Here is a 12,325-nt window from a genome sequence, read left to right on the forward strand (position 1 = left end):
ATATTTGCTTAAACATGAGCACAATACATATCAAAGATATTTACAAAGAGAGCGCGGTCAGCAGTTACCCAGCAGAGAGAGACAGCCAAGATGGAAAACAAGCAGCCGCTGAGGTTAGTGCTGGGATTTTACACACAGTGCTTGGTCTCTCTGAGGCTAAGTCTTCAGTGCAGGAAATGCAGTGCATGAGATGCAAATGCTTTTGATAAACCGTAAAGAGGGACAGATAAGAGAGGGGAAAAAAGGAAAACACTGTGCTATGAAATACACCCAATATTTCACAAGATTCAGTGCAATGTAGGTTAAGAAAGGACACTTCCAATAAATAGTGTGCAAAATCAGGCCTGATTGTTTTACCGAATGTACAGTAAAGGATATATTTTTACTGTTTTGTTTTATATTTTATTTATGTGAGGATTGCAATTTTTGGCAACTCTGTTACCAAAATGCCTACATTTGTACTCATTTAGCCAAATATGTTTTTATTAATCAAAATGAGTTACTGATTAAAAAATAGTGCTTTATTGCAATTACTATGACAAAGATCATTGTCAAAAAGAGGACATTTTTATTTTAATTATCGGATGTAATTGAGAAGATCAAGACCTCTAAATGTGAAACATGCTAAAATCACATTAGATTTGCTTGTCTAACATTACAACAATGGTATTTTCACTTAGAATGTTCTAGAATAAGTAATGGGACAACAAAGCATACCATATTCATGGAAAGCGCCAAATATGTCATTGCATGTTACTGGGAGAAAATTGAGTTTTTGAGCACAGACTCACAAATTGTATTTTTGCCTTTAAAACATTATAAGCAAGAGGAGAAACTCATCCTCTTGTGATCTAACAGTGGTGATAGATTCAGGGGCAGAGGTGTGCTGTTGAGAGCGGTGGATTCTGTCATGTGGCCATAGAAATCAGGAGCGTAACAGTATAATGGAGCTCAGAACTGAAGGGGAAGTTTGTCTCTTTAGGCTACGGTTACATGATTAGCCTCCGCCGCCTCTTTCATATACCTGCCGTACTCTCTTCCTGCCTGCAGCCAAGCCGCGTCTAATGTTCCCCTTCCTTCTCTGCACACCAGAGCGGGAATGGATCACAAATGCATGAATTTGTCTAGTTTCCTCTCTGCATAACTTCTGAATGTATCAAACTCTGACAGCTGATTCTAGGCCAGTTAATCTATTCCTGGGGGGATCTGTGCACCTTTGGAGGGATGGGGAAAAAACACCTCTCTTTAGCGAGCAAATATGAAGCTACCCCCCATTCTTACTTTTTCTTCTCCTGTCCGTTTTTTATGCCCAGTTGTCTTCATGAAGGCAAATAGCATGCGTTTTAAAAGCACATCACGCTCTCACGGATAAAAAATTGCACAGAAAGGTCGAGAAAATTACAGCCGAAACAATTGATGTCAGAAAAACATGTGTATTGTGATGCTGGGAATTTTCTACTCGTGTCTGCTCAAAGGGAGCGTGTGTTTATGTCTGAGCAGAAATAATTTATCATGAGATTTTTTAAGTGACTGAAAGAACATCTGTATTGCCCAAAAATTCTCATTTAGCTGTTAGCTTTTATTCATTGTTTGCTATAGCAAGCATTGTAATCTGGTGCAGATGCATGATCCATAATACTGAATTTAAGAGATTACAGAAAAAAATGCAATAAGATATATAATGTCTGCTATTTTTATTTTGCTATTGTTTTCAGAAAAAACTACAAAACCAAAAAAGAAAGTAAAAAAAAAAAACCTGTCTTTCCACCACTTTTTATTTGGCAACACAAACAAATTCACACTCCTTTTTTTGCTCATTAATTATGCAGTTAAGAAAAAGCTGCAATGTAGAGAACGGAGGAAAGGTGAAAATGAGGGATTCAGTTTTCCCTCCTCGCTGAATATTCATAATATATTCCTTTTTGATGCTTTCTGCCGTTGTTTGTTCCAGTTTGGTGCTACGACTTCCCATATCGAGAAGCTGTTAGCTACCAGGAAATCGTTGAATCCGCATCAACGAGAGGAGGAAGGTGTCTTAACTCCTAGGTGTTAGGTGTCTGCCACACGCTGCGTATGATATTTAAAGCATGGCTTGATCTTCACCCTCAGCCAACCCCCTGTCAAAACCCTCCATATTGTGTGAAGTTGGTTGTTTTAAGCCAACAATGTGCTATGCTCTTGACACGCACCGCAAAGTGCATTGCATTTTTTCTAGTCAGTCATTAACATTATTTAACTGCGGACACCACCACCACCATTTTTCATTTTCAGCGTTACTCTGAAAGCACTTAGGCATAATTATTTCACCACGAGCTGCTTTGTGAGGAGAACTATTGTCCTAAATCCTGGCAAGTCAGGAGGCATACTAACCCACTCTTCCTGAAGTCTAAGCTGTACTTACTTATTTATTACTTTTTTATTTGGTAGATTTAGTTTTTTTATTCCTTGACAATTTTGGGTTTCTGGAACTGTTTCCTCGCCACGTTGCGTGCCACAATAATTGGTCGGCAGAGTGGGATGCAAATTGCAGCTGATGTTAAAATGCATCTTAAAAGGGGATGGAGATGTCTCTTCGGAAGTCAAAGTGTAATTTTTTATCCACTTTCTCTCTCTTTTTTTGTCAATAAACCACTTCAAGCTTGGGATGAGGTCAGACACCAGCTTTTTATTCATCTTGTGAGGATTTGCAGCTCTTGTAAACCACTTAAAACTATCCAAAAGGGGGTCAGGGACCCCTCAGTTAATTTAGTTTTATCTTTCTCTCAGTTCTGCCTGACCTCAAGCACATTGCATTGCCAAAGCGCGGCCTGCTTGTTTCTCGCTGCTTTATTTGTGTTCTTGATTTTTTTTTTCTTGAAACAAGATGGTAGAAAGCTCCGAATGTTTCAAGAAATGTCTGTACAGTTTCCCCTTAAAAAGCTGTTTTTGGAATAATTATAGTGAAACAGATCTTTCAAACTGTTCACTTCCAAACTGATTAAACGGTTATTTTACATTATTAGGTGTGAATGGAGCGTACTCAAAAGTGACAATTCTCGGTTCAATGAATTAGTGAGTTGATTTGAGAGCCCTTAAAAACAAATCTGTCAAATTCATCAATGGTTTTGTTAACGGTTCAGTTGATGCAATGAAACCATTTGACTCAGAAGATTATTATAGCGAATGAATCATTGATTGGTTTTGTGAATCAACTTCGGCGATTCACTGGAACTGACTCAAAAAAAGTATTTTTACATGTTTAACAGGTTTAATTGATTTATCAAAAACATCTGGCTTCAAAAAAATCAATCATGCTCATTTTATGAATCAATTCAAATGGTTAATTGAAACTATCTGACTCAGAATAACTATTTGTTAGCAATAAGCAGTGAATAATTAATTTAGATTGAATCAGTTGAATTAAATTATTCAAAGAATCATTTGATTTGTTTTGTGAATTGGTTCAAACAATTCACTGAAAACAGTCAACTCATAGAATCAATAATCTGTATATTATAAAATCAAGACTTGATCATATAATTTATAAACTATATATCAATATGTCTTGTGTTGTTGTGGTGTTTGGTGATTGATTATATTGATTGCTGCTGCAATTCCATGTCATGTATTTTTTGTTAGAATTAGCTCCGGTTGCTAGGGTGAACACATTGGTCACCTCTCATTTCCTCTCACAGAATCCAGCATTGTGAGCTCGAAACCCTGTGTAAATCCACCTCAGGGCTTCAACCCCCTCTTCCTCACGCAAACACATCGCTGGTAATCCCGAAACCAAGACTCGTGTGCAGGGGACCAGAACTAATGAAGACAACTGTTCAATTACTAGCTCAATTAATACAAGTGCCTGGGAGCTCAGAGCTCTGAGGGAAGACGTTACGCTGTAGATGTTGTGGCCAAGCATAAACTAAACCGCCGATGGGGATCCCACATCCAATCTCAAGGCTTAACCGTTAATACTGTGTCCTGTTTAAAGTGCAGTTTGTGTATGTGAGGAGGGTTTTATGAACGTACAAACAAAGGCTCTCAAGCACAATATGGCCACTACTAAGAACTGAGACTTCTTTTAGGGTTGTGTGCTGCAATGTAGTGCATTTTGTTACATTAACACTTAGTGTATAAATTCTTAAGATTTGCCGGTTAATCTCGTTTATTCATAATATTAATTTAATTTGCATTCATTTTTAATTTGACCTGCCCTCTTTTATCTCTTTGTTGCCACTGACCTTTGTTTGTCATTAATTTGGCTGGTTAAAAATATGTAATTACTAATGAGGCTACATGAGGCTATTCTTGTTGTTCTATTGAGATTTTTGCTACGTCAATAGTTAGAGATGGCTGTTTATAATTAATGTTCCTCTTGCCACAAAAGGGACTTCCTCTGAATCTTGTGGCCCAATTAAGCAAAGGCTTCGTCAAGTACATAACGTGTGGTCAGCTCCAGCATTGGTATGCATCCCTCATATTCATGTCCATTTTTGCCACTCCGTGTGGACAGTTGGAGAAACTACAAGTGTTCCAACAAAGAGGTGTAATGTGGCACCTTGCTGCCCAAAGGGAGCTGCCTCCCAATGATTAAAGATTAAAGATGCAAGACACACACATAATTACAAAAAAACTAATTATTTCCTTGAAAATGAATTTAAAAAAAAAGTGCTTCCACAGGGGAGTTGGCTCTAATTATTTCATTTAACTGTAAAAAAGGCCCTTGGGGATAGTTTTTGCTGTTAGTCTAGTTTCAGTTTTTCTTTCTCCCTCGCTCTCGTTGTATTGAAGTACGAGCAGGTCATCATGATTATGTCTTCATCATCATTAAGTATTCATAGTCAAACAAACGTACAGAAATATGGAAAGAGTGGAAATCTATCGACCATCATATTTCAATGTTAAAATTCTTTAAAATGTTTTATTAATGCTGCATGGACAAACTGATTCAGTTTTTTTTATGATTCACAAAATTTCATTCTAATAGCAATGAACATGTTCAACAAGGTTTGACAACTAAAAAAAATTCACAAATTAATGCACAAAGTCTTAATTTTAAGCAACTTATAGTTTCATATTTTAATACATTTCATTTTAAAATTATTTGATTGAAATGTGCACAATATTCATTTTAAAACAAATGCCTTTTCTTATATTATGCAAATACATTTATAGAAATCTTACATTTATGCGAATACATTTATACAAAGATGTTTTTATATTTTTGAAAGACGTCTCTTATGCTCATCAAGGTTGCATTTATTTAATTAAAAATAGTCAAAAACAGTAATACTGTGAAATATTAATACATTTTAAAGTAAATGTTTTCTATTTTAATAGATTTTTTATATAATTTATTCATGTGATGGCAAAGCTGAATTTTCAAAAAGAGGCGCTTTCCAACTTCAGTTTTGAAATTATTATGTCTTAGAAACAGTTGCTCTGCTTAATATTTTTTGTGATACCTTTTTTCAGGATCCTTTGATGAATAGAAAGTTAAAAAGAACAGCATTTATTTGAAATATTTTGTTTTGTAATATTGTAAGTTTTTACTGTCACTTTTGGTAAGTTTAATGCATTCTTGCTGAACAGAAGTATCAATTTCTTCCAACCAACCAGTAAATAAATAAACACACACAAACAAACAAAAATAAAATCATATTGGCCCCAAACGTTTTAATGGTAGTGTATGTGTATATATATATATATATATATATATAAATAAAACTTTAACAGTATTCTTTCCTGTAGGTTCTGGTCCATGCCACACATACCGTACATTGTTTTGCGCTCAGTGGTGTGAGCTGCCACTACAAAACAAACCTGCACGGGGTGGGGGGAGGGGGGCAATGGCTGCACCGACAACGCTGGCAATGATGATGGTAATCATATGTGTTTGTGGTGTGGTGTTTCATCACCTGTCCAGCGCTGTGGCTTGTTAGAGGACAAATGAGTCTTAATAAAGCAGATTCCCCCCACGACTCCACAGGGCCCTGCACAACAAAGCTGTTCACTGGACCGGGCGGCCTGGGGAGTAGATTGATTACACGCAGAATCATGGTACCGCCAGCATGTCTGCGGGGCGAGAGCTCTTATTTGCCTCCCCCACCATCGATCCCTATACATGGCCCTCCACTTCAATCCCTTCATTCCTCGCAGCCCAGCTGCTGGAGGTGGCAGCGAACAACAGTACATCAGGGCTGCGCGTAGATCGCTCTGCATACTTGTTCTGTGGCGCATCAGTCTTTTACACAAATATAGTGGTCTGGAAAACCCCTGTGGCAAACATTGTCACAAATTTGCCATATTTGAGCTGCAAGTTATTGTAAATAAACTATTTTTTCAAGCATTGCCATATGCATGGTTTTTATAAAACGCGAGGTCTCAAAATTGAGCTTTCTGAGGGGGGTTCGGGCGGCAATTGTTACATTGACAATTATATAAAAGAATTGTAGTTCCAAAATGAAAATTTACAAAAAAAAAAATACTCACCATTGGACCATCTAAGACATTGGTCTCAAACACAATTTAGCTCCAACCAGCTCCAAATCACACCTGCTTGGAAGTTTCTAGTGATCCTGAAGAGCTTGATTAGATGGTTCAGGTGTGTTTGATTAGGGTTGGAGCTAAACTGTGCAGAGCTGTGGCCCTCCAGGAATTGAGTTTGAGACCAAATATCTAAGATGTAGATGAGTTTGTTTCAACAGATAAGAACAGATCTGGAGAAATTTAGCATTATATCGCTTGCTCACCAGTGGATACTCTGCAGCGAATGGGTGCCGTCAGAATGAGAGTCCAAACAGCTGATAAAAACATTACAATAGTCCACAACATGACTCCAGTTCATCAGTTAATGTTTTATAAAATTAACTTATTAATTAATGTCTTATAATAATGTCTTATTAATGTCAATTAATGTCTCTGAAAAGCTGCATGTTTGTAAGAAACAAATCCATCATATAGATTTTTTAGCTTCAAACAATAGTCCTCTATTCATGCAAGTCCTCTAGTCCAATAGTCCTCTACTCAATATCACTTTCTCCAGTGAAAAATCATCTTGTCTGAATCAGGAGAGAAATATAATTACAAGCAAAAACAGTTCTAAACAAATGCAATATGTTGGTGGATTTTGATGTGAGAGGACAACAGGGGATGGACTTTTTCAGTGGAGGAAGTGTTATTATGGATTATACACTCGTTTGTTTCTTACAAACACACAGCTTTTTTACTTCCCAACAGTAACTAATGAACTATAGTCGTGTGGATTACTTGTGGAATATTGTGATGCTTTTATCAACTGTTTGGAGTCTCATTCTGAGGGCACCCATTCACTTCAAAGGATGCATTGGTGAGCAAGTGATGTAATGCCAACCTGGTGGTGAGTAATTTTTCAGCAGATTTTAATTTTTGGGTGAACTATTCATTGAAATGATTAGTTGAGCTCATTCCTTCTTATCTTACACTTTATGGTCATGTTTGCAAGGAACTGATATTGCGCAGAACAGACAGAATCTCCTGATCTCCATGTGTACGGAGCAGACTTTTGTCTATATGCTGCTGTATTTTAAGCTGAGGTCTCTTGTTTCTTCAAGCATATGTCTTCTGGCTGGGCAGGAGTGTGTGATAGTCTGACTTAACGGATAGAGTGTGATGATTATACTAATCACAGACGCTGCTGCGCACGAACGGCTGCAAACTGTAAGAATGGTGACGGCGATGATGGGTTGATGTCATCGACCCGCTATGAACTGTACTCTCAGTCAGACACCTCATACCAAACTGGCGTTGACATCCATACACCCTGTCACTTCAGCCCCCGAGGTGATAGCACCGCTCTCCCCATTATGAGGGTCCCTCAGGAGGCTGCACTTTACTTCCCATGAAGTGGGAACACACTGATAGCCCCGTGACAGTGTAATTAGCAACTTCCCAATCAGACCTGCTATTCTGAAACAAAGAACTTTGGTGTCACGTAATAAATGAGGACATTATTTGCGAAGACTATCAACTCAAAATTACAGTAACCGAATTTGGAGATGCAGAAAGTAATAAAATTTAGGGCTCTTAAAAAGTAACGCTGATTGTGAGGAAATACTGTCAGATGATGTAATACTTCCGGAAAGAGTGCAGGTTTCTTTCTCTCACTCTATCTGTATCTTCTTTTCCACCACTCTACATTACTGACCTCTGTCTTCCTGTTTCTGAGTGCTCATTATATCACTATACTTGAGGAGACCTGGTTTAGCTTGTCTTGCTGCGACCTTCCAGACTCTTTCCAGGTCTTCTGCTTCATGGCTGCTGATTGGAGAAAAATGAAAGGAGAAATGGGGGATAAATGATATGGTCGCTGTCAATGTTAAAGTGCTTCTATATACCTAATATAATATAAAAAAACATGGTATTTAATATTATGTTTTTATTAGTGCAGTCAAAGGATTAATCGTGATTAATCGCATCCAAAACAAAAGTTTTTGTTTACATAATATATGTGTGTGTTTTGTGTATATTTATTATTTATATATAAAGACACACATACAGCATATATTTTGAAAATATTTACATGTATATATTTATATTCATATAAATTATATCATATATAAATATATTTAGTATATATAAAAGTAACACATTTTTCTTAAATATATACATACATGTATGTGTATTTATATATACATCATAAATATACACAGTACACACATATTATGTAAACTAAATCTTTTATTTTGGATGTGATTAATCGCGATTAATTGTTTGACAGCACTAGTTTTTATATATTCTATTAGGTATATAGAATTTCATATGAAATATATATATACATTTATTTATATATATATATATATATATATATATATACAATTATTTATATTAAAATATATATATAGAATAGTAGCATATTTGTTGTTCATTTTTTATTATTTTACAGAGTATGTGAATGTAGATATATAAGTACAGCAATTTGTGCTATAATAATAATACATTTAATATTTAATAATTTAATATTTATATTTAATATTAAATGATAATACTTTGTGTTAGGACTTTATTCAATACAGATGTTTTCATCTCCAGTCTTTTCCGCAAACAAAAATCAGTGCATGTGACCATATGAAGTCAATTCTTGTAACAGCAATTTTAGTCAGTCTGTGAATTTGCCCGCACAAGGTCTTCGTGGTCACCTCAGCATGTTTTCGGTGCACTTTTTCTGCAGATCTGGTGAAGATGGCCACGCACGGGGTAGAAGTGATGAAAGAGGAGAGAGAGCTCTCTGAGATCTGGACAGTTCAGTCAGAATCTCAGCAGGCCTTATGGAGACTATAGAGGACTCCACTGGCTTTTTTAGGTCCCTTTGAACAGGTGCTTTTCTCCCAGAGCTGCTGGCTTCTCTTTGGATCTCCAAACACAAAGAGCTGCTATATCCCATACATTTAAATCCCCCACTTGTTTGTGCGTGGACACACACATGCACTTATGAGCACATGTGGAAGCAAATGCACAAGCACACAACCACTTTTGGGGTATCTCTCAGAGGGACTTCCTTTGCACCTGTTTATTTGCCCCATATATATATATATGAGTGGATCTAACTCACCCAAAACAGCGTGGGTGAATTTGAGAGGCAAAATATCCTCTGGGTTCTCCCTCTTTCTCTCTCTGCCTGTCTTTCTCTCTCTATCTCTGTCTCTCTCTCTTAAAGACTCCTCCGGATCTCATGATTTATGTATGAGGCTGAGGCGTGATTCATCTTGGCATGGGGAGAGAAGTTGTCCTTTGTCTTCTGCTCTGTTGGCCAGTAAGAGGTTTCCTGAGGTCTGGAGAAGGGTCTTAGAGTTCCTCTGGACTCAGACAGATGTGTGTGCCTGTGTGTGTGTGTGTGAAAGAGAGAGAAGTGAGACTCTTTCTGGAGGTGTGGGAGTTTGCCCCACAGTTATTGCCCAACTGGAACTGCTTCAGTATGGTGCTAGAGCCAGACTGCGACAGAGACACCATGTAAACAAATAAACAAACCACCGTAGGACTGTCAGATACGCAGCAAGGAGGCTTAATCTTATTATTGCTTAAACAGGACCCCGGTGGGAAATATAAAGATCCAACTAATCTAAAAAATTGGAGGCTGCTCACATTACAATGTTGTGATTATAACATTCTTGCAATAAATATAAATAAAATTAAAGTCGTTGTCCAAGATTTTTATAGACCAGACAGGCTTTTAACATGGGTGACACATCGGAGATAACATAAAGTAGCTAATTGAAAAAAACATGAAATTTTAAATGAATAGCGTGCTTTAAAAAAAAAAAGCCTTAAACAGTAGTTTTACCACTGTATGTGAAAGGTATGAATAAATACAGTTTATTTTGTTTCATTTTAAAAATATATGCAAATATATGTAGAGGTATAAATAAATGTAGAGATTATATATTATTTTATTAAATAAGTATGCAATTATGTATACTAATAACCATTTGCACTGCTGTATAAAATATATAACTGTACAAATATAATCGTAATATCCCAGTACAGTTTTAATCCCAAACTGTTTTATTGCTTTTTCTTAGTTCAGGGGCCAGTTGCATTAACGGTTTATTTTTTTTTCCTTTAAAACTGGCCATCCTTTTTAAAATTCAGTTACATAAAAGCATAGATTAGTCTATGTTGAATCCAAAAATAAGACTTATTACCTCTTGGCTTGCAGGTGGTCAAATTTGTACTTTAAGACACTGTCTTAACATAGAGGCTAAGTTTATGCAACTGGTGATTAAAATATTAATTATGATAAATTTTAATGACAAATTGAATTGTTGACATGCATTGTGAATATAGAGGTATACATTTAAGTTAAAAGTAGCATAAAGAAATGACTTTTCCTTGGTACTGTAAATCTGAGCCTGAGAGATTATTGAGATGTCAGAAGTGGGATTACTGTGGGATTACGTCTTTTTCTCATCAGAAACATTTGAAAAGCAGGATCTGTAAACAAACGTCTCCATTACTGCCTGAGAGAAACAATTAAGGTATTAAAGAAATCTATAATTCAGGTTATTGTTTCTCTATTGAATGATGTTTAATACAGAAGATATTGGACTATATACACACGTTCACTAAAATTGTGGATAGAAAAAAAGCGATAAGGGAAACCAAACAACTCCGCAAACAAGCAAGTGCAAGAGGGAGGTGTGTGTTCCTGTCTTTTTTAACATGATGGGGGATGGACGGATGCTGAGAGGATGATAGCGCACACTTCCTGGAGGTTTTTCCCTTTCTACAACACTCGCTCCAGCCTTCAGAATCAGAATCTCCAACAGACGCACACATGAAAAAAGAGCAAAATCTTGTCAAAGCAAGCAACGAGGACAGATTACAGATACTTGTCCACCTTCACAGCCTAAACAGCGTGGTCATTCCTGGGGGGATTTGAGACATTGGAAGGGAGAGAAGAGGCTGTTTGGGGGAACAGTCTGCTACAAAACCGCCAATTTCATACTACACATGTGGATTAAGTCTCTCCTCTTTCAAATGCCCATGTAACAAATTACATTCCTGCGACTGTAGCAGGGGCGCCGGGCCTGTATTCAGATGCTCTTGTGCCTGGCAGTGCCCGGCCCGTGCCAGATTGTCTGCAGGCAGCGTTCGCGCTGGCTTTGATCGCTTGCCAGAGCGGCCTCACAGGCGCTTGGCTCCCCGATCACTCCCCCATCAATACGCTGGCACGCCGTCCTCATATAAAAAATGACCCAATTAGTAGACATCGATGTGTTCTGACAGGCACTACCTGCTGGAGTGAAGCTTTTCTCTCTTCGCAACCCTCCAGCATGCTTTGAAAACGGCGAGAGGTGAAAATGCAGTTGTTTGTTTCCCTCTTTCCTACCTGTCTTGGTGCTGCCTGCCCCCTCCACCTCCCCACCCTCAGGGTAGTCTTTGAACAGTGGTTTGGGTGTCAGAGGCGCGCGTGCAGAAAGCAGTTTAACTAAAACTGTAGTGAGGTGATTAGAGTACCAACTGACAGGAAACATTGTTCTCCCACTGACTGATTGTCAGCACTCATCTTGGCAACTGACAGCCTGAATCCTTCTACATACCCTCCTCCACGCCCTCTCCCGATTGGCTCAGCGCTCTCCGCATGTGTGCGAGAGGGTATTTCATCGTCCCTCTTATGCATGCCTATCAAAACCTCTGCCTGAGCACTCAATCTTGCGCGTGTGTGGGGAGGCTCCAGCAAAGATGGTGGTAGATTCATCAAACATTCATACATCACTCACCTCAGGAATCGGTGCTCAGTGAAGTACTACACCAGATTCCCTTTGATTTCGCTCTGATCAGACGCCTTCCTATCATTTCTCATGCACCG

The sequence above is a fragment of the Barbus barbus genome, assembly GCF_936440315.1.
Source record: "Barbus barbus genome assembly, chromosome: 21".
In the NCBI taxonomy this organism is placed as follows: Eukaryota; Metazoa; Chordata; class Actinopteri; order Cypriniformes; family Cyprinidae; genus Barbus; species Barbus barbus.